Here is a 21,959-nt window from a genome sequence, read left to right on the forward strand (position 1 = left end):
CAGGAGTTCAAGACCATCCTGGCCAGCATGGTGAAACCCCGTCTCTACTAAAAATATAAAATTAGCCAGGCGTGGTGGCACGCATGTGTAATCCCAGCTACTCAGGAGGCTGAGGCAGAAGAATCGCTTGAACCCAGGAAGCAGGGGTTGCAGTGAGCCAAGATCATACCACTGCACTCCAGCCTGGGTGACAGGGCGAGACTCAAAAACAAACAAAACAACAACAACATACAACAAATCTGTTCTCAGGTCAAGTAGGGTTTGCCTACCTCCTGCCCCTCAGCTTGCCCATGCCTGACCAGAACGGTCCCCACAGCCCTTGAGAAATGATCTGGTCCAATCCTCCCCTGGATTCCTGTTCTCTAAGGACTGCTCCCATCCTTCTACCCTCTGCTCTTCTAAGTGCTAGAAGGCTGCCAAGTTCCAGAGGGAAGAGCAACAATGGCCAGGATGTGTGGGCACCCCTACCCAGGACAAAGTGCCTAGAGGCCTCTGAAAGTCGGAAGTCGGTCCTCTTACCACGGCAGTTGGTCTGCAGAGTTCCAGAGAGGCCACACTGTTCCTGGAACACCCAAGTCCAGGCCTGAGGCCTGCTGCCTGTTTATAATTGATGTTCTAGGTTAATCCCCTGTCAATGACTTTCCAGAACTGTCCCCTCCTTTACCGCTCCCAGGAGAGAGAGGCTGCCTGGGAGCCAATCTCTGGCTTAGGGGTGGGCCTTGAGTAGACTGAGGGAAGGATAAAAAAACAAATGCCAGGTCAGGGGTGAGCTGGAAGAGCGGCGGTCAAAAGCCACTGCTCACAAGTTCTGGTGGAAAGATGAAAGGGCAGTGGTATTTGAGTTTCACAAAGAAAGGAGGGCCAGGGCCAGGGCTGGGAAAGCCAGCCAGGAGAGAGATAGGGCATCCGGCCTAAGGAAAGGAGCAGAAGATTCAATGGGGAGAAGGAAAAAGGAGCAGTCTAATGTCTTCCTCCTTCCTGCCGAGACCTCACCATGCCTTGGGTTGTCCACCTGGGAACTGGTGACATCATGGGCTTGTCTCCCCACAGGGCCAGAAGACTGGATCCCTCACCAGGGCACATGTTACCTGGTGATTAGTGTGAGCTGGTGGCCCAGTACGATTTATCAGCAAGCAGATGTTCACATGCTTGAACATACTACGAAACCACCCGGCTCAGTTCATTTAACACAGTGTTATCCTAAAGGCCACTCCAGTCAGAAGCCAGAACAGAGTTCCCACCTACTGGGCACCACCCCACCATCGCAAGGAAGCAGAACACCAGGCTGAGCTCTGATGAGCTCTTTGGAGGAGGCACAGTCAGTAGCTCACTGTCAGATCTTTTGCTTGGCCTCCCGAACCCGAGACTAATTGGTCGGAGGTCTTGCATGGTTCGGTGCGCTCACTGTGTGACAGGAGCTGGCATCTGAAGACAGTGGGTGGGCTGAGCCTGCTACGGGAACGTAAGTGCGCCCTGATTCAAGCCAGGCAGAGGTCTGAACACCCCGTGTCCCTGAGAACACGTGTTAACTGAAAAGTCAGGGTGGAGGGATCCTGCACATTCCTTCAGGTCCAGGATCCTGACCAGCACTGGCACCTCTGTTTCTGCCTGTTCTCCATCTTTTCCCAAGATGACAACAAGCAGTTTTCTGCTTCCCTTCCAGCCCATGAAGGAAGGGGGCTACCCAGAAGGTGAGCTCAGAATGAGACTCAAACCAGGGGCCCTATCTGGGAATAAAGAGTAGAGGATCGGCTGGAACGCCAAAGTGGGAAATGGCGGAAAGTCCCTGTGTCCAGTGCTATAGCTGCTAGTTGTGACAATTCTTGCCCTTATCCTAGCACCCAGACAGGCACTGGGTGCCTCCTCCCCAGCTGGAGGCAGAGAGGTGCCACCAACTCCCATACTCGCCTTGAGATTTGCCATCTGGCTGGTGAGCTGCTGGAGCGGTGGGGGCCAGAGCTGGAAGAAGTATCTGCATGGAGCCCGCACTCAGCCTAAGCCGCATCCAGGAGTGCCATTCACAGTGACTTGCCCAAGGTTATACTCGTCATGGACCCCAGCCATCTCCACTCATGCTTCATTCCTCAGCACACAGAGATCATGCAGGACATGATCTTCGGAACAGGTGTCCCTACCGCTTCCCCCCCACAAAGAGAAGCTGCCTGAGAGTTAGGTCACAGCTTACTCAGCTCTGCCTGCAATGAGCATTTCACAGGCTGCTACTGGATTGGACCAAAAATGTCATCACTTCCACATGTCCTATTCGGTCCAGTGCAGCCTGCCTGAGTCTCCGTCAGCACTGGAGAGCCAGAGCTGACAAGAAGACACAGTCCCTGCCCTCCAGGAGCTCACGTCAGGGAAGGCACTAAACACGTAAACAAAGAGGAGAAACCAAGTGTAGTGGGGGCCAAAGGAAGCAAACGCCAGTGCTGAACTAGTGGTGGGAGAGGGGACTCAGGTATCAGGAAACCATGGGAGTTGAGACTCACAGACAAGGTGAGTGACAGAGGACTGGTGGGAAGGGAAAACGGAAGACAGTGGTGTGGCCAGGACACAGGCCATTGTATGGTCACAAACCATGCAGTTTGGCACGGCTGGAACACCGGGTATGAGCAGAAGGGGACGCAGGGGCCTGACCACTCACTGCAGCAGAGCAACACGGCATGATCCATGCTGTCTTCAATTTACACAGAAAGCCCAGTGCCGAAAAATTCAACAATTAACCTTCTATGCAATTGTAAAATACCCTGAAACCAACAATTACTACGACTTTATAGTTGTTGTCTTCATCTGAGAAAAACACAAGCAGGGGGAGTAAGTGTCTAGCTTAAACAGTAGCAAGGTTATGCGCTGCTGCCCTGGCGAACGAGTCGCTCACATGCTCAACAACAGTTAGTCCTGGGTGACAAACAGAACCAGGCTTCCAGCTGGAGGTTCCAGGTGGAGAACGAGTTGATCCGTGCTCAGCTCTCGGTAGTGCTTGCCTCTGTCCCGTCCTTGTCTTGGCTCATGGGCCATCCTGCAGAAAAGCTCCTTGTGCCATCGGGGCAGCTGGATGGACCCTTCTAATGGCCTTCGTCCCCCATTCTCCTCTGCCACCCCAAATCTAGCCACACATGCATTGATGTCGTATGACTTCTATGGAGCAAGGCAAGCAAGTAGAGTTTCTTTCATTTATTCGGAAAGCTTGTAAGGACTGTCCACTATGTAACAGAAAAGATGCTAGGTGCTATAGGGAAGCAGACAGAAGGTGATGGCCCCACACTTTAAGAACTCACCATAGGGCCGGTGGAAGCAAGATCTGCATGTGGCAAATTAGCATCCACCCCCAGAGTTAATTGCCAAAGAATAAGGCTGCAGGGCAGGGGTCACAGGGGCTAAGGTTTCTAGGCCTCTACTGTCCATGACCCCTAGAAAGATGCAACAAACCAACCACTTTGTGATACCGGCTCCAGGCCAGAGAGCAAAGGCTCTGGATTGATCCAACCCAACGCTAGTGTTGACAGTCTCACAGTGTCCCAGAATGCCCCAGTGTCCTTCCTCCTCCACACAAGTCACATAAACCCACTGTTCTCCTCTCCCAGCACTGCAGTTTGAGCTCTGGGAACTGTGTTTAATTGCAACTCCAACAATTTCAGTCGCTCTTCAACTTGGGAATTTACGTAACCTTCTGAACTTTAGTTTCCTGATCTATAAAATGCAGAATGATCTGAGCCATCTTGTGGAGTTGCTATGAGAACCCAATGAGGTAACGTATTTTTTAAATACCTAAGAGAGTCTAGCACGTAGAGATGTCCAAAAAAATGACCCCAATGGTCAGCCCTTGTAATAACAGCCTTAGTCCTTCTCTCTTCCATCATGCCCTAGGGCCTCAAAATAAGAGACGTAGAGACCTAGACACAAGCCCAGGGAGGCTAAGAACAGAATGTCAGTCCCTTGTAGGATGGTGACTGGAAGGAGCTGCGAGCTGTGAATCAGACAGTCATGGCCCTATCTCTGCTACAGTTACCAGTGCTATGCCAAGAGGCAAGTCACCCCGCCATCCTGGGCTTCCGTTTCTTCCCTCACTAGACAAGGGATAATAATTACCAGCCTTCTTCACAGGAGCAGCCTGGACAAAAAACAAAAAACAAAAACCCATAACCCAGGTGCAATGGCAGATGCCTGTAGTCCCAGCAACTCTGGATGCTGAGGCAGGAGTTTGAGGCTGCAGTGAGCTATGATCACACTTGTGAATAGCCACTGCACTACAGCCTGGGCAACACAGCCAGAGCTGGTCTCTTTAAAAAAGTAATAATAAATAAGACACATCCCTGTCTTTAGTTAAGAAGGAAGGCGTAAAGAGGAAGAGATTAAACAATATAAAGTTACATTAATAGAAAGACAAGCATTGAAAAGAATACAAACTCAGGAACAAATTTAACAAAAGAAATGCAAACCTTAGGCTGGGCATGGTGGCTCACACCTGTAATCCCAGCACTTTGGGAGGCCGAGGCAGGCAGATCATGAGGTCAGGAGTTCGAGACAAGCCTGACCAATATGGTCTCTACTAAAAATACAAAAATTAGCCGGGCGTGGTGGCGCATGCCTGTAATCCCAGCTACTCGGGAGGCTGAGGCAGGAGAATCGCTTGAACCTGGGAGGCGGAGGTTGTGGTGAGCCGAGATCGTGCCATTGCACTCCAGCCTGGGCAACAGAGCGAGACAAGAAAAAAGAAAGAAAAGAAAAGCAAACCTTATACACTGAAAATTATAAAAGACCCTCAAAAGAAATTAAAAACCTAAAGGAAAGGAAAGATACCACATGTTCATGGGTCAGAGACTTCACGTTGCTAAGATGGGAATACTCCCCACACTGACCTACAATCCCCATCACAATCCTAGATGTCCCAACAGTTTTGCCCACCACTGCCTTTGCACCATTGGTGCAAATGTCAACACACTGGAAAAGGCAAAGAACCTCTTAGTATTGTTGTGGAAATCCTTTTGACTCACAGACCCCCCTGGAACGGTCTTGAGGAGCTGCAGGGGCCTGGGGACCCTAGTTTGACAACCACCAGTCTAGGAAGACACTCTTTGCTGGCCTGGGAGAAGGTAATGCCAATTTTGGAATAAAACAAACAACCTTCTTTACCTTGGGACACAAGAAGAGGCAGGGAGGTGAGCGGCGTGATTCCTGCACTGAGTAGGTGGGACGGCTGACCTCAGCGCTGTGTGACTGACAGCCATAAAGGGTGGAGTTCAGCTGAGCAGCCGCTTCCTGTGGGCACTTCCAAATCTAACAACCTGTTCTCCACTGGTTTCCTCTCCACCCTTTCTATTCCTTTGACCTCAACACAAAATAGGCAGCTTTGATTCACGGGATCCTTTTCCTGCTTCCCCACTAGAGTGGGCCAAGAGGGAATGGGGATGGTTGGGGAAGGAGGGCAAGAAGCAGGAAGGGAAGAGGACGGCAAATACTATCAGCTCCTGCCTCTGCCCAGCTGCCCCCAGCCTCAGTTCACCCTGGGGTGGGGAGGGGTCTCCCAACAATTCCCACCACCTTCCCTTCCTGCCAATTAGCCCCTAGTTCAACGTTAACGAAGGGCTTCCTCCTGCCACAGCTGAGGTCACTGGGTAGGGAAGGCTCCTTCTCTCATTACCGCAGTTATAAGCCCCCACCCAGCAACCCACACGAGACCCCAAGTTGGCTCAAAGCCCAGTCCTCACAGGATATTCAGTAAAACAACGTGAAATCCGGGTGGGAACGAATTTCTCATTGGAGATGAGACTGTTAGAACCGCAGCAGCAGTAGTAAAGCCGCTTGGCCTGTGGCGCCAAAGGCAGAAAACAAAGTGCCATTCAGGCCCGGGGGACACACAATAGGCCCTTATGCTCTTTTCTGGTTCAGGCCCAGAGCTGCTAAGCAGAGCTAGAGGGCCCGATGGGTGGCCCCTGGGCAGGGCTGACTCTAGGATGCATGGGGCCCCAGACAAATACATTTTGGGGACCCATCTATGTAAAAACTTGAGTCATTCAAAATTAGTGCATCAGCACCATTCTGGCAGCCCAATCTCACATGATTCCCACTAAAGAAATACTGCAGGCTGGGTGCAGTGGCTCACGCTTGTAATCCCAGCACTTTGGGAGGCTGAGGTGGGCGGAACACGAGGTCAAGAGTTTGAGACCAGCCTGACCAACATCTCTACTAAAAAAATACAAAAATTAGCCGGGCATGCCTGTAATTCCAGATACTCAGGAGGCTGAGGCAGGAGAATCTCTTGAACCCGGGAGGCAGAGGTTGCAGTGAGTCAAGGTCACGCCATGGCACTTCAGCCTAGGCGACAAGAGAGAGACTTTGTCTCAAAAAAAAAAAAAGAGAAAGAAAGAAATACTGCAGCCATCTCCCGGAACTGGGCCCTAGGACAACTCCACAGAACAGCTATTGTCCCTGTGCAAGGTAGAGGGATGGAGAGTACCCCAAAGGATCCCAGGGTGGGTTTGCAACACCCGCGGCCAGAATGGTACTGGGAGCCCCAGCCGGCCCCAGGCACTGGAGGAGGACCTGGAAAATCTGGAGGAAGGTACCCTTCAGGTGTAGAGTCTGAAAAGGGGCCACATGTGCCCAGGCCTAAGGCTGGTACTGACCCTGAGGACACACAGCCACAAAGATGGGTCTGAAGGATTAAGAACGTTGCCCTCAAAAAAGAAATCTAGGAACTCACAGCCCAGGTATGTCTTGTTTCCTCCTCTCTGGGGTTATCAAGCTACCTGGGCAACCCAAACACTTCGGTAAGTCAGCAGGTCTTTCTCTTTCTCCCTACTGGATAAAACAGGGTGGTCTGTTTTGATTTTTACAACATATTCCTGCCCAATCTCTCTCTGTAAGGTCAACAGGTAAGAAGCTAGGAAAAAAGAAAGTCTTTGCAGCCGGGCGCGGTGGCTCACGCCTGTAATCCCAGCACTTTGGGAGGCCGAGGGGGGCAGATCACCTGAGGTCAGGAGTTCAAGACCAGCCTGGCCAATATGGTGAAACCCCGTCTCTACTAAAAATACAAAAGTTAGCTGGGCGTGGTGGCAGGCACCTGTAATGCCAGCTACTAGGGAGGCTGAGGCAGGAAATCACTTGAACCCGGGAGGCGGAGTTTGCAGTGAGCCGAGATGGCGCCACTGCACTCCAGCCTGGGCAACAAGGGCGAAACTCTGTAAAAAAAAAAAAAAAAAAAAAAAAAAGAAAGAAAGAAAGAAAGAAAGAAAGAAAGAAAGAAAGAAAGAAAGAAAGAAAGAAAGAAAGAAAGAAAGAAAGAGAGAAAGAGAAAGACTTTGCCAGGATCCCTTTGAGGGAAGGACTGAGTCTGGCCCATAGTAAATGCTCAAAAAATGTAAGTAAAGAACAAACACAGATAATCTACAAACTGATAATTCACTGCCAGGCAAAGAGGCATTTAATTCAACTCCAAACAGGCCCTGTCCCCTCGAGGCATTTCTGCCATCACCTCCAATTACACTACAAGGGACTGTTTAGTAGTAGTGCCAGGCAGGTTGTGGTGGCTCATACCTGTAATCCTAGCACTCTGGGAGGCCAAAGTGGGAGGATGGCTTGAGTCCAGGAGTTCAAGACCAGCCTGGGCAACATAGCAAGACTCCATGTCTAGAAAAAAAAAATTAGCTGGGTGTGGTGGTGTGTGCCTATGATCCCAGCTACTCCAGAAGCTGAGGTGGGAAAGTCACTTGAGCCTGGGGGAGTTCAAGGCTGCAGTGAGCTATGATGGTACCACTGCACTCCAGCCTGGGTGACAGAGCAAGACTCTGTCTTAAAAAAAAAACAAAAACTAGTGTCAGCAGGGTCCTAGGGTGCGCCAATGGGGAGGGCTCACAAGGCAAACAGACAGCTCCAGCAACCAGGCTCCAGCCAGGGAGGGAGGGAGGGTGCTGCTGCCATAAGCTCCTCCCGCCCTCCACTCCATTTCACAGAGAGCACGGTGGAGTCTCTGAAACCTGCCTAAGGTTCCCCATGTTCTGCCAAGCTCCACAGCCAGGCACTGCCTGCTGCAGGAGGCAGATAACCACAGTGGGGGGGAGGCTTCCCCTGATGGGCCAGCAGGGTTAGGGCACTCTCATTACTCGCTGCCTGTGCAGCAATGATCACAGCTGTAATCGAACAGGGAATGGCCTTCTGCCAGTCCCCCCTGATGACAGGAGATGGCTGGGGCCTTCTCCCTGCTGTGTCTCCAGCATGAAGCATGCGGCCTAGAACACAGTCCTGCTTGGTAAACAGTTGTAGAGCAAAGACAAGTCTCCCTAAACCACACGACAGCCCCTGGAGCTGAGGACCAGCTGCGGACCACTCCGTGCCCTGTGATCCCGCAGGGAGCAAGGGCTCCAGGGGTGATTCTGCTGCAACCACGGAGGGCTGTACCAGGGCCCTGCCCTCAGGGGGAGCTACCAGGGGAGGGACCACAGGCCTCAGAGGTGGCATGCCAGGTTCCAAGACTTCCTCGATTTATCCTAAAGTCTCACACTAACATAACAGAGGGCAGTCAGGCAAAAAATCCTGGTGCTGACAAGCACACGCTGTTGGGGGAAGCCTGGTCCCAATCCTCTGAGGCCCCAGATTTGGTTCTGTCTCCCTTCTTTCTTCATCCTTTACAGGCAATAGCCACTGCCTCTTTCGGCACTTTGAGCTCAGTACTAACTACCCCTCCCATAGTCTCAGTCTTTCCTACAACACTCTTTACAGCCTCTACTCCCTCTGCTTTGGTCCTTCCTCCTTCTTACCCTCCAAAACAAACACACTAACTGTGTTTCTTTCAGCCACTTATTTTGCTGGAACTCACCTATTGCTGGAGGGGATCAGCAGGAACAAATGTGCTCTGCGCAGGGGCCACGTCTCTTCCCCAGCTCTCACTCACCACACTTGGCCTAGCCCCTGTGGTCTTTCCTTTAGTGTAGGTCAGGCAGGCCCACAGCTGTAGACAGCAAGCCTGTCCTGCTCATTGCCAAGCAGTTTTATTTTACTACTACTATTGTTTTGTAGAGATGAGTTCTTACTGTGTTGCCTAGGCTGGTCTTCACCTCCTGGGCGCAGGTGATCCTCCAACCTCAGCCTCCTACAGTGCTGGGATTACAGGCGTGAACCACCGTGCCCAACCTGCCAAGCAGTTTCGTATGTGCAGTCTGTGCTCTGAACAGGGTTAAGGAGGACCTCACCATCTAAACAGATCACTGGCTTATAGGCAGCAAGTTACTCACCTCAATTTCTGGGGGACCTGATTTCCTAGGAGCTGCCAGTCCTAAGACCACAGCCCAGTCACCTTAGTCTCCCCAAAGGCTAACAGAGCAGTGAGATCCAAGAAGGCACTGGGTAAAGATAGGGAACCAATAAACCTGGAAGGGAGAAAAGCAGGACACTACAGAAAGTACAAAAGATTTGGGAGCAGAAAGGCCATGTGTGGTGGCTCATACCTGTAATCCCAGCACTTCGGGAGGCCGAGGCACGCGGATCACAAGGTCAGGAGATTGAGACCATCCTGGCTAACACGTGAAACCCCGTCTCTACTAAAAATACAAAAAATTAGCCGGGCATGGTGGCAGGCGCCTGTAGTCCCAGCTACTCAGGAGGCTAAGGCAGGAGAATGGTGTGAACCCGGGAGGCAGAGCTTGTAGTGAGCCAAGACCGTGCCACTGCACTCCAGCCTGGGCGACAGAGTGAGACTGTCTCAAAAAAAAAAAAAAAAAAAAAAAGATTTGGGAGCACAAAACCTAGATTCCAGCCCTAGTTCGTCATGACCCTGAGCAAATCATCTACAAACCAAGAGCCCTCACCCCACGCAGGAATGTTTTTGTTTTTGTTCCTTTGAGACAGTCTTGCTCTATTGCCCAGGCTGGAGTGCAGTGGCACCATCTCGGCTCACTGCAACCTCTGCCTCACAGGCTCAAGGGATTCTCCTGCCTCAGATTCCTGAGTAGCTGGGATTACAGGGGTGCACCATCACACCCGGCTAATTTTTGTGTTTTTAGTAGAGAAGGGGTTTCATCGTTTTGGCGAGGCTGGTCTCAAACTCTTGGCCTCAAGTGATCCACCCTGCCTTGGTCTTCCAAAGTGCTGGGGGCCCAAACTGTGAGCAACTGCACCTGGACCCCACTTAGAAATGTATATTAAAGCACTCTACTTATCAGAAGGGTCTATGCAAATTGGCGTAGGTTTCCAGAGATCACCCTTCACCTTTTCCTACCTAGGATGGAGTTCAAGAGCATAGAGAATTGATAAGCTAAGAGGTCAAGTCTGAAATTCTAGAACTAAGCTCCAAGGAAAACTAGAACCAGGCCGGGAGGACTGATGCTATTCTGAAGGCTGCGTTTGTTGCTTTGGACGCTGTCCTCAAGCTTGTCTTGTGTATGTGTGTTGCCTTAGCTAGACATAAGCTTCAGAATGTCTAACACCTACATGATGCCTGTCCACTGCTCTGGTGGACACGACAGTTACTGACAAGCGGAAAGGGTCTGGAGAACTCCTGGCATTCTGTATAATAATGGAGAAATTTATTTGGCCTGAACTTGGGTTACCTGGGGCAAGAGACACCTGAGCCCAGCCTCAGCCTTCCAGGATTACAGCACTCATACCCTGGGGTGAGCTGCAGGGAAAGACCTCCATGGGCAGCCTAGAGCCTGGGATGGTCCAGGAGGACCTCCTGCTGCAGGAAGGGGACAAACTGGAAGCTGGTTAGCTTTCCCCTAAGTTAGCACATACCTGATAGAGCACCCACCATCAATTGCAAAATCTTTAGTCAAATGCCCAAGTCCTTTCCCCCACAGCAGCCTGTAAGCCCTCTAGGTGGTGATAGAAACAGCAAATAGAACCCTTTTTCCTCCTCTTAAAGAATTTTGCATTAAAGAAAAATTCATATGCAAGGCAATTAAAATTCCTCTTTCCATTCCCAAGTCCTGTAGAAGGGAGGTATACAAACTATAATGTTTTGAGTCCACTAGAACCAACTCTGCAATTAACATTCTACTTCTAGGCCGGACGTGGTGCCTCATGCCTATAATACTAGCACTTTGGGAGGCTGAGGCAGGAGGATTGCTTGAGCCCAGGAGTTCAAGACCAGCCTGGGCAACAGAGTGAGACCTTATCTCAAAAAACATATACAAAATCTACATTTTTTTTTTTTTTGAAACAGAGTCTCGCTCTATTGCCCAGGCTGGAGTGTAGTGGCGCAATCTCGGCTCACTGCAGCCTCCGCCTCCTGGGTTCAAGAGATCCTGAGCAGATAGGATTACATGCATGCGCCACCAAGCCCAGCTAATTTTTTGTATTTTTTTAGAGACAGGGTTTCACCATGTTGGCCAGGATGGTCTCGAACTCCTGACCTCAAGTAATCCGCCCACCTCAGCCTCCCAAAATGCTGGGATTATAGACGTGAGCCACCATGCCCAGCCCAACAAAATCTACCTCTGCCATTCTCTTTTTACAGGTGTGGGTATAGAGATAAGTAGGGAGATAAGAGGCAGAAGAATAAATAAAAGGCTTCCTCACCCCCTAAGCCACGCTGAACACGTGTGACCTCCAAATAGTCTTCCCACTCTGGCCTCAAAGCAGAGCCTCAGCCCAGTGAAGAAGGCCCAGGAGGAGGGGAGAGCAACATTCAGAACATTCAGAACTTCTCCCTGGAAGATTTCATCTATCCAGAAGTTCCTCTAATAGGGCAGCTCAGAGAGGAACTAAACCAAGCCCCGTTAAGTTTCCAGCACCCGTATCAACAAGAGGGTTTCTGGAGAGTCCCTGAAGACTCACATAACCCTGGGACTGTGGGCCCAGGTGGATTATCTAAAGCTGTCTGGGTTAGCCTCAAAAGGTGAAATGAATGGAAAAAATTTTCTATTTTCAAATTCTCTCTTCAAGCCAGGTGCGGTGGCGCATGCTTGTAATCCCGGCACTTCGGGAGGCCAAGGGAGGTGGATCACTTGAGGCCAGGAGTTCCAGACCAGCCTGGCCAACAGGATGAAACCCTGTCTCTACTAAAAATACAAAAATTAGCCAGACGTGGTGGCACATGCCTGTAATCCCAGCTACTCGAGAGGCTGAGGCATGAGAATCACTTGAACCTGGGAGGCAGAAGTTGCAGTGAGCCGAGATTGAGCCACTGTACTCCAGCCTGGGCAACAGAATGAGACCCTGTCTCAAAAAAAAAAAAAAATTATCCCTTCGCTCACACCCTTAAAGAACATTTTTGCAGAGCCCTGGGTGGGGCCTGTGACTCTGAGATCTCCAGGAGCTTGACAAGCTGGGAAGAGATGAGAAGCCATTGGCTGGCGAGGAGGGGCAGGGGGACAAGGTAGTGACAACAGTCAAATGGGCTCCAGCCAGAGGCAGTGAATACACCATTGCTGAGGATCTGTGCTAGGAACAGCAAACAGATACCAAGGGAGGGGAGAGGGATCTAATTCACTGAGAAAAGAATGAGGCCTGGTAGTGAGGGGCTTGGTTCAGGCATCCTCTTTGCATGAAGTCAGAACTGAAACCTAGGCGTTAGTGTTACAGCACTTTTAGAATTTGTCTAGCAGGCTTTCAGGTCTTTGCCAGAAAGCCCCATTAAAAACAAAAACAAAAACCTAAGCCATAACTCTTGGAGAAGAGGTACAGAGATGATGTATCACTCAAGAGGAATGCCTGGGTTTAGAAAATGGGCATCAGGTCAAAGGCACATCAGTGACCCAAACTTCTGCAAATGGCTTGATAATAGCAGTTACAGCCTTACAGGTTACCATGGTGTCTAGCACAAAACGGTTGTTGAATGAATAAACGAATGAATGGACTCAGAATGAGGCTGGCTTATTCTGGTAATCAAACACAGAGAGAAGGCTGTGCAAGTGATAAGGGAGGACCCAGAGTATACCACACCTCTTGCTGTGGCACAGAGGAGGGGAGGAGGGGAAAGACGAGAGAGATGGTGTTCTCAGACTTCACAGGCCAACATGATGAATCCAGCTGGCTCAGAAGACACCCTGCAGAAAGGTGCCAGGCTACTCATTGGAGGGAACTTCCCTGTAACTGGTATTCACCCAGCACCCCGTCACCCTCCTACGGGCAACAGAAATTTCTGTCTTCTTTTTCCTGCCACAGGCCCCTGCCTAACAGCTGAAACTGTTAGGAAAGCCTGAAACTTAAATTCAGCTTTGGAAAGAAGGCCCAGATCTCGGATGATAAAGCTGGGACAAGCGGAGGGGGACAGGAAAATGGATATGGACCTAACACTGGAGAAAGTGGCAGCCCCGGGAAGGCCTGTACCCTGGGGACCTGTTTGGAGCATCAGAAAGGACAGAGAGCCAACCCTATAAGCAACAGCTTCCCAGCAACCCCAAGAATCTCAGAGCCATTTCTTTGTCTTCGCCACACCCTCCTCCAAGCAGCCTCCCCTCCTTGACTCCTTCCTTCTGTGGGGTATCAGAACTCCAACCTCCTCAGGGAACAGAGCTGGGCCTGGATGCAAATGTAACATGTTCAGGACATAGAAATACAGGCATGAGGCCGGGCGTGGTGGCTCATGCCTGTAATCCCAACACTTTGGGAAGCCGAGGCAGGTGGATCACCTGAGGTTTGAGACCAGCCTGACCAACAAGGTGAAACCCCGTCTCTATTAAAAATATGAAAATTAGCCAGGCATGGTGGCAGGTGCCTGTAGTCCCAGATACTCAGGAGGCTGAGACAGGAGAATTGCTTGAACCCAGGAGGCGGAGGTTGCAGTGAACCGAGATCTCCAGGCTGGGCGGCGGAGTGAGACTCTGTCTCAAAAAAAAAAAAAAAAAAAAAAAAAAAGAACAAAAATACAGGCGTAAGACAAGGGCAATGTGGCTGAGGACGAAATGCCTTACTTGGCCCTTGGCTCAACGGCCACCTGACTGCATCCATTTGTGCGCCGGTTCCCTCGGTGTCGTGAGGAAGACAAACCACTTTCGCTAGGGCAACGCGGAGCGTGGAAACAACCCCACTAAAAACCCAGCTGCTTGCTAAAAACACTTCTCCTTTACATTTCTTCAAATCCTTGGGCAGGATTATCTTTCTTTTCCTGATAGCCTTAAAGAAGCAGTATTTCAGGGAGGAAACAAAAGGAAAAAGAGAACAGAGGCCAAGGATAATTTTGTAAAACAGATGAAAACCACGATGTCTAAGCAAAAAACCCTGCTTCCTCCCAGACCCCAGGCGTCGCGTCAGATGCTACTGGGGTAGGAAAAATAAGAGGAAGCCAAAGACTCTACAAAGGACACAAGCACAGAAATGACAAAGCAAAAACCCAGAGCCATTCAGGGAAATAAAAGCACAAACACGCGGCCGTCTGGGGGTGGTGGCTTTGTTCTGGTGCAGGGGAAGGCAGGCGCATGGGCAGCAGGGTGGGAGACAGGAGCCTGGATCTGAGCTCTGCCACTCCCTAGCTGGGTGGCCCTGGACAAGCAGTTCACCCCTTGGAGCCTCAGTTTCTTCAAGATAACACCTTTTACCTCCAGAGCTGTTGCAGTAAGTAGAGATAATACATGAAGAGGCCCCAGGACAGCAGAACAAACTTAGTTGCCATGATAATTCTACTGTTGTATTCTTTTATATAAATTTAGTTCTAGATGAGGAAAAACCAAACAGCAGATCCAAAACCACCCAAGAATTCTAATCTCGTTTTCCCCACACTTTGGAACTATCCCTGAGAATCTGACTGACAAGGCTCTACAAAGAGAAAGCTGCCCACCCCTGACATCACTTACGAGGAATTCTCTCCCTCACCCCATCTTCCTCATGACAATTCCCCTGTGCTTGTGAATGAGGATGGGGTCCCTTTGTCTCCATAAAGCCCAACCAGCACCTACAATCCCAGAATAGATTTACTGAAGAAGTAAAGGGGTTTCAGAGTCTTAAGTCAGAGAGGAGAGTGTGGGGCTGGAAATCTAAACGGAATAATGACAAGAAGGATGAGGAGACGGCTACAGACAGATGTACTTTCATTGAATAAATAACTGCACCATTCTAAGATTAAAACTGTGTTTCAGCCATCAGCATTGGCTGGAAAAAGCAACGAGCCTAGGCCGGGCACAGTGGCTCAGACCTGTAATCCCAGCACTTTGCAAGGCCGGGGTGGGCGAATCACTTGAGGTCAGGAGTTCGAGACCAGCTTGGCCAACATGGCGAAACCCCATCTCTACTAAAAATACAAAATTAGCTGGGCGTGGTGGTGCACGCCTGTAATCCCAGCTACTTGGAAGGCTGAAGCAGGAGAATCACTTGAACCCAGAAGGTAGAGGTTGCTTCTAGTGAGCCGAGATCGAAAGAGCAAGACTTTGTCTTAAAAAAAAAAAAAAAAAAGCAATGAGCCTAGCTAGCACTTCCAGAGGTGCATCCACAACTCCAGGGATAAGTACCTGGTCTTCCTCCACTCTTTCATTTCAGCAACACAGCAACACAAGGAAGCCCAAAGCCATAGACAGCTGGAGAAGACGAGGCTTCTGCATCACTGAGACGGCTCATTAGTTTCACTTCATTTCTTAGGCTTTAACCCTGACTCTGATGAACCGTCTTGTCCAAGCTTGCTGTTAGCTAAAACAGGGGTCTCAGACAGGGAGGCAAAGGTATGAGATCATCCTTGTTCCTAGAAAAATGGCTCTGAAGAAAAAAAGCAAGGCATAGTCAATAACACTAGCTTCATAAGCAGACAACGGCCCACCATTGCTGCCACATCCCATCTTGAGGCGTGCTGAGCAATGACGGTGCAGCAGGGAAAGGTGAACAGACAATAATGTGGGGCAAGAGGTCGGGCTAGGCACAGCTCCATCGCATGACACAGGGAAAGGGAAAAGAGACCCATCGGTTCATTCCTTCCTTACAAGACAGCTATGGAATACATAGGATTTGGGTTTGTTTTTGTTGTTGAGACAGAGTTTTGCTCTGTCACCCAGGCTGGAGAGCAGTAGTGGCACGATCTCGGCTCACTGCAACCTCCGCCTCCCAGATGCAAGTGATTCTCCCGCTTCAGTCACCCGAGTAGCTGGGATTACACGTGTGCAGGTGCACCACCACACTCAACTAATTTTTGTATTTCTAGTAGAAATGGGGTTTCATCACGTTGGCCAAGCTGGTCTCAAACTCCTGGCCTCAAGTGATCTGCCCACCTTGGCCTCCCAAAGTGCTAGGATTACAGATGTGAGCCATCACGCCCGGCCAATACATAGGGTTTAAAAGGTCACAGAAAAGCACACAGCTTCAGAATGTCAGAAGACCTCAAGGCAAAAAAAAAAAAAAAGAGAAAAAGAAAAAAAGTGGCCAAGCACAGTGGCTCACACCTGCAATACCAGCACTTTGGGAGGCTAGGGCCGGTGGATCACTTGAGGCCAAGAGTTCAAGACAAGCCTGGCCAACATGGCAAAACCATGTCTCTACTAAAATACAAAAATTAGCCAGATGTGGTAGCACACACCTGTAATCCCAGCTACTTGGGAGGCTGAGACACAAGAATCGCTTGAATCCCGGGGGCAGAGGCTGCAGTGAGCTGAGATTGCACCACTGTACTCTAGCCTGGGCGACAGAGCAAGACTCTATCTCAGAAAAAAAAAAAAAAGAAAGAAAGAAAAGAAAGGAAAAGTTGAGCCAGGCATGGTGGCTCACACCTGTAATCCCAATGCTTTGTGAGGCTAAGATAGCAGGATTGCTTGAGGCCAGGAGATCAAGACCAGCCTGGGTAACATAGCAAGACCCCATCTCCACCAAAAAAAAAAAAAAAAAAAAAAAATTAGCTAGGCATGATAGTGCACACCTCAATTAAAAAAAAAAAAAAAAAAGAAAGAAAGGAAAAAAGTTAGAAATTAAGGATGCTGACTTAGCAAAACAAATGGCACACTATTCTTCCTTCTTTTGGCACCATCTCAGCTCACTATAATCTCCGCTTCCCAGGTTCAAGTGATCTTCCCACCTCAGCCTCCTGAGTGGCTGAGACTACAGGTGTGCACCACAATGCCTGGCTAATTTCTTATTGAGATAAAAAATTAGCATGTGTCAGGGTTTCACCATGTTGCCCAGGCTGGTCTTGAACTCCTCAGCTCAAGCAATCCACCCGTCTTGGTCTCCCAAAGTGATAGGATTACAGGCCTTGTGAGCCACTGAGCCTGGCCTATTATTCCTTCTTATTTGCAAACAAGATAGACGTGATCTTTGGACAAAAGGACAATGGAGGAGGGGAGGTATTGAGGGAACCTGCCCCCGATATTTCACGTAGGTTCTTTTCTATTTTCCCTAAGTGTCGGCCAGTCTAAGAAATAAAGGGATAGAGTACAAAAGAGAGAAATTTTAAAGCTGGGTGTCCAGGGGAGACATCACATGTCGGCAGGTTCCGTGATGCCCCCCCAGCTGTAAAACCAGTAAGTTTTTATTAGTGATTTTCAAAAGGGGAGGGAGTGTATGAATACGGTGTGGGTCACAGAGATCATGTGCTTCACAAGGTAATAGAATATCACAAGGCAAATGGAGGCAGGGCTAGATCACAGGACTACAGGACCAGGGCGAAATTAAAATTGCTAATGAAGTTTCAGGCACTCATTGTCATTGATAACATCTTATCAGGAGACAGGGTTTGAGAGCAGACAACCGGTCTGACCAAAATTTATTAGGCGGGAATTTCCTCGTCCTAGTAAGCCTGGGAGCACTACGGGAGACTGGGGCTTATTTCATCCCTACAGTTTCGACCATAAAAGATGGCCGCCCCCGAAGCGGCCATTTCAGAGGCCTCCCCTCAGGGGTGCATTCTCTTTCTCAGGGATGTTCCTTGTTGAGAAAAAGAATTCAGCGATATTTCTCCCATTTGCTTTTGAAAGTAGAGAAATATGGCTCTGTTCCGCCTGGCTCACCAGCAGTCAGAGTTTAAGGTTATCTCTCTTGTTCCCTGAACATCGCTGTTATCCTGTTCTTTTTTCAAGGTGCCCAGATTTCATATTGTTCAAACACACATGCTCTACAAATAATTTGTGCAATTAACGCAATCATCACAGGGTCCTGAGGCGACATACATCCTCTTCAGCTTACGAAGATGATGGGATTAAAAGATTAAAGACAGGCATAGGAAATCACAAGGGTATTGATTGGGGAAGTGATAAGTGTCCTTGAAATTTTCACAATTTATGTTCAGAGATTGCAGTAAAGACAGGCATAAGAAATTATAAAAGTATTAATTTGGGGAACTAATAAATGTCCGTGAAATCTTCACAATTTATGTTCTTCTGCCATGGCTTCAGCCAGTCCCTCCGTTCGGGGTTTGTGACTTCCCACAACAGGGAGGGGAGTAAAAAAAAAAAAAAAAGAAGGCAATGGCATCATACGTCGTAGGCTACTGTCTAGCAGAAGGTATCTAAGAAGTTTTTTGGAAGAAAATGAGTCAAACTCAAGATGCAGAGAAGATAATGAAATGATGATATGGCAAAAAGATAAGAAGCATGTTTCTTTGAGATGTGGAATTGCTTGGAGGACCGTGATAAAGGCCACTGTCCAGGCAAGGCCATTATCTGAATCTCTTATAATTAGCAGATAATACCTTTGTGATCAGAAAAGGCAAGCAAACTATTTCTATCTGAAATACACCACTTACAAATGTAAAATGTATGGCTCTTACTGAAAGGCTAATAGTTTAAGGAATATTGTCTTTTGAAATAATCTGGAACAGAAGGTAATTATCTACACTAATGAAACAGGAATAGCAAGCAAAGATAATTCAATAAATATTTATAGAGTACTTCTTAAGTGCCTGGCATTGCGTAGGAAGTAGAATTTTTTAAAAAGCATATCAGACTTTGAAAGTAAGGCTTACATTATCAGTCATCACAAAATCCTGGAAATAAGCCAAGTATTCAACAGTAGGCAAATGGTTAAACAAATCATGGCAAGTCAACACAACCGGGGACTAGGGACATGACCAACTAGAATTGTTTAATACATAGGCCTAATGATGCACATATTCTAGTTACCAGTACTATACAGTTCAGTGGTTTTTAGCATATTTATAATGTTGGTAACCATCACCACTATACAATTCCAGAACCTTTTCATCACTCCAAAAAGAAACCTGGTACCACTAGCTGTCATTTCCCATTCCTACCCGCCCTCGGCCCCTGGCAACCAGTAATCTGCTTTCCATCTCTATGGCCTATTCTGGATATTTCCTAGAAATGTCATATAATATGTGACCTTTTGTGTCTGGCTTCTTTCACTTAGCACAATGTTTTCATGGTTCATCCATGTTGTAGCACGTGTCAGAACTTCACTCCTTTTTATGGCTGAACAAGATTCCACTGGATGGGTAGGCCACATTTTGTTTAGCCATCCATTGGTTGATGAACATCTGGGTTGTTTCCACCTTTTGGCTCTTTTTTTGTGTTTTGAGATGGAGTTTTGCTCTCGTCACCCAGGCTGGAGCACAATGGCGCGATCTCGGCTCACTGCAACCTCTGTCTCCCGGGTTCAAGCGATTCTCCTACCTTCAGCCTCCTGAGCAGCTGGGATTACAGGCATGCACCACCATGCCTGGCTAATTTTTTTTGTATTTGAATAACGCTGCTGTGAATGCTCATACATACACTTTAAATATGTAATTTTTAACTATCCAGGCTGGCCTCCCCTAGTCATGCTTTAATTAGTCAAGGACTTGAACTCAGCAGTATGACTCTAGAGCTTGACTCCCAACCACACCAGTGTACTCCCGTACTCCTCTGGTTTTCGTTCTCTGATAGGAAACACACACAGTAGCCCAGGAATGGCTGGATGGCAGTAGAAATTTAAAAGTCACTGTTAAAAATCAGCCAGGCAAGCCGGCCACAGTGGCTCATGCCTGTAATCCCAGCACTTTGGGAGGCTGAGGTGGGTGGATCGCCTGAGGTCAGGAGTTCAAGACCAGCCTGGCCAACACAGTGAAACCCCATTTCTACTAAAAATACAAAAAATTAGCTGGGCGTGGTGGCAGGTGCCTGTAATCTCAGCTACTAGGGAGGCTAAGGTAGGAGAATCACTTGAACCCGGGAGGCAGTGGTTGCAGTGAGCTGAGATCGCACCACGGCACTCCAGCCTGGGCAACAAGAGCGAAAGTCCGTCTCAAAAAAAAAAAAAAGATAGAATCTGGGATGTTAACTTTGGGTTCTGCTTTCCCCACTTGAAAGGGCTGGATGGTGTCAAGCCTACTCAAGGGGAGAGGGTAGTAAGGAACCCTGGAGACTAGATCATGGGAAACAAGAAAGGTTTGTAGAATTGGGACTAAGAGAAAGAAGAAAATAATGTAAAGGAGAAATTTACATGAAAAGACAGAGAGGGAAATAAGTTCTAAGATGAACAATACAAGCAAACATAACAATATACATCTGCTCGTTGGTTTTGGCCACAGACATAAAGCCACAAAGGGACGTGTGGATTTCAGATGCCTATGTTGTGCCACTGCTTGGCTCCAGGGTCTACCACCTTCAGAAGCCCACCTGTGGCAGGCTGGGTATGGTGTCTCACACCTGTAATCCAGCACTTTGGGAGGCCGAGGCGGACGGATCACGAGGTCAGGAGATCAAGATCATCCTGGCTAATATGGTGAAACGCCGTCTCTACTAAAAATACAAAAAAATTAGCCAGGCGTGGTGGCAGGCGCCTGTAGTCCCAGCTACTTGGGAGGCTGAGGCAGGAGAATGGCGTGAACCCAGGAGGCGGAGCTTGCAGTAACCCGAGATCGTGCCACGGCACTCCAGCCTGGGCGACCGAGCGAGATTCTGTCTCAAAAAAAAAAAAAAATGCTGATCTGGGAAATAAAAGCTGTGCATTTACGAACACATCAATAGGTGATAGTCCCCTTGTCTTCTCTTCTGCAGAAATGTGTGAAATGGAAGGTCAGCTACTCCTGGAAGTGAAGTTCATCTACAGCTTGGTGTCCAAGGGGCAGTAATGAACCTCCCTGAGACTCAGTGGCTGAATGCTGTGACATGGGGCCAGTCCTTTAAAATGTGGAAGGCAGGCAAGCACTGAATTAGATCACACACATGAAAGTACCTTGGAAATGATAAGGCACTACAAAAAGATGGTAATCTCTATATAGATTAAATAAAACAGGTACCCTTTTCTGTATCCAGACAATAGGACAACATAAAATGACTTGAAAAAAATTTATTTAAAAAACACGAATCAGGGCCGGGCGTGGTGGCTCACGCCTGTAATCCTCGCACTTTGGGAGGCTGAGTCGGGCGGATCACGAGGTCAGGAGTTCAAGACCAGCCTGGCCAATATGCTGAAACCCCGTCTCTACTAAAAATACAAAAATTAGCCCGGCGTGATGGTGGGCACCTGTAGTCCCAGCTACTCGGGAGGCTGAGGCAGAAGAATTGCTTGAGCCCAGGAGGCGGGGTTGCAGTGAGCCGAGATCGTGCCACTATACTCCAGCCTGGGCGACAGAGCGAGACTCCGTCTCAAAAAAAACAAAACAAAACAAAACAAAAAAACAAGAATCAGGCCAACCTGAAATTAGCACCTACCAAGATGAACTTGGGAGCAGCAGAATGACCATGGGGTGTTCAGTCTACCTAGTAGTGCAAAAAAAATGTGAGCATTAATAATAATAATAATTATTATTATTATTATTATTATTATTATTGAGACAGAGTCTCGTTCTTGTTGCCCAGGCTAAAGTGCAATGGAGCAATCTCGGCTCACTGCAACCTCCGCCTCCTGGGTTCAAGCAATTCTCTGGTCTCAGCCTCCTGAGTAGCTGGGATTACAAGCATGTGCAACCTTGCCCAGCTAATTTTGTATTTTTGGTAGAGACGGGGTTTCTCCATGTTGGTCAGGCTGGTCTTGAACTCCCAACCTCAAGTGATCCACCCACCTCAGACTCCCAAAGTGCTGGGATTACAGGCATGAGCCACCATGCCCAGCTGTGAGCATTAATTATTATGGGCAATTTCAGAAATCAAAAGGCTAAAATAGCAAAATATTTG

General features: G+C 48.6%; 1 protein-coding gene and 1 non-coding gene across 4 annotated transcripts in view; one reads left to right on the forward strand and one right to left on the reverse strand.

Moving 5' to 3' along the window:
• Positions 1 to 21,959, reverse strand: part of PC (pyruvate carboxylase) — a 111,463-nt gene that overhangs the window by 61,139 nt on the left and 28,365 nt on the right. The gene's annotated exons all lie outside the window — the stretch shown is intronic.
• On the forward strand, positions 12,509 to 12,570 carry LOC115834922. The gene has a single exon (XR_004029910.1). It is a non-coding gene; the product is annotated as a U7 small nuclear RNA (small nuclear RNA).

Source organism: Nomascus leucogenys, chromosome 4 (assembly GCF_006542625.1).
Source record: "Nomascus leucogenys isolate Asia chromosome 4, Asia_NLE_v1, whole genome shotgun sequence".
Classification (NCBI taxonomy): Eukaryota; Metazoa; Chordata; class Mammalia; order Primates; family Hylobatidae; genus Nomascus; species Nomascus leucogenys.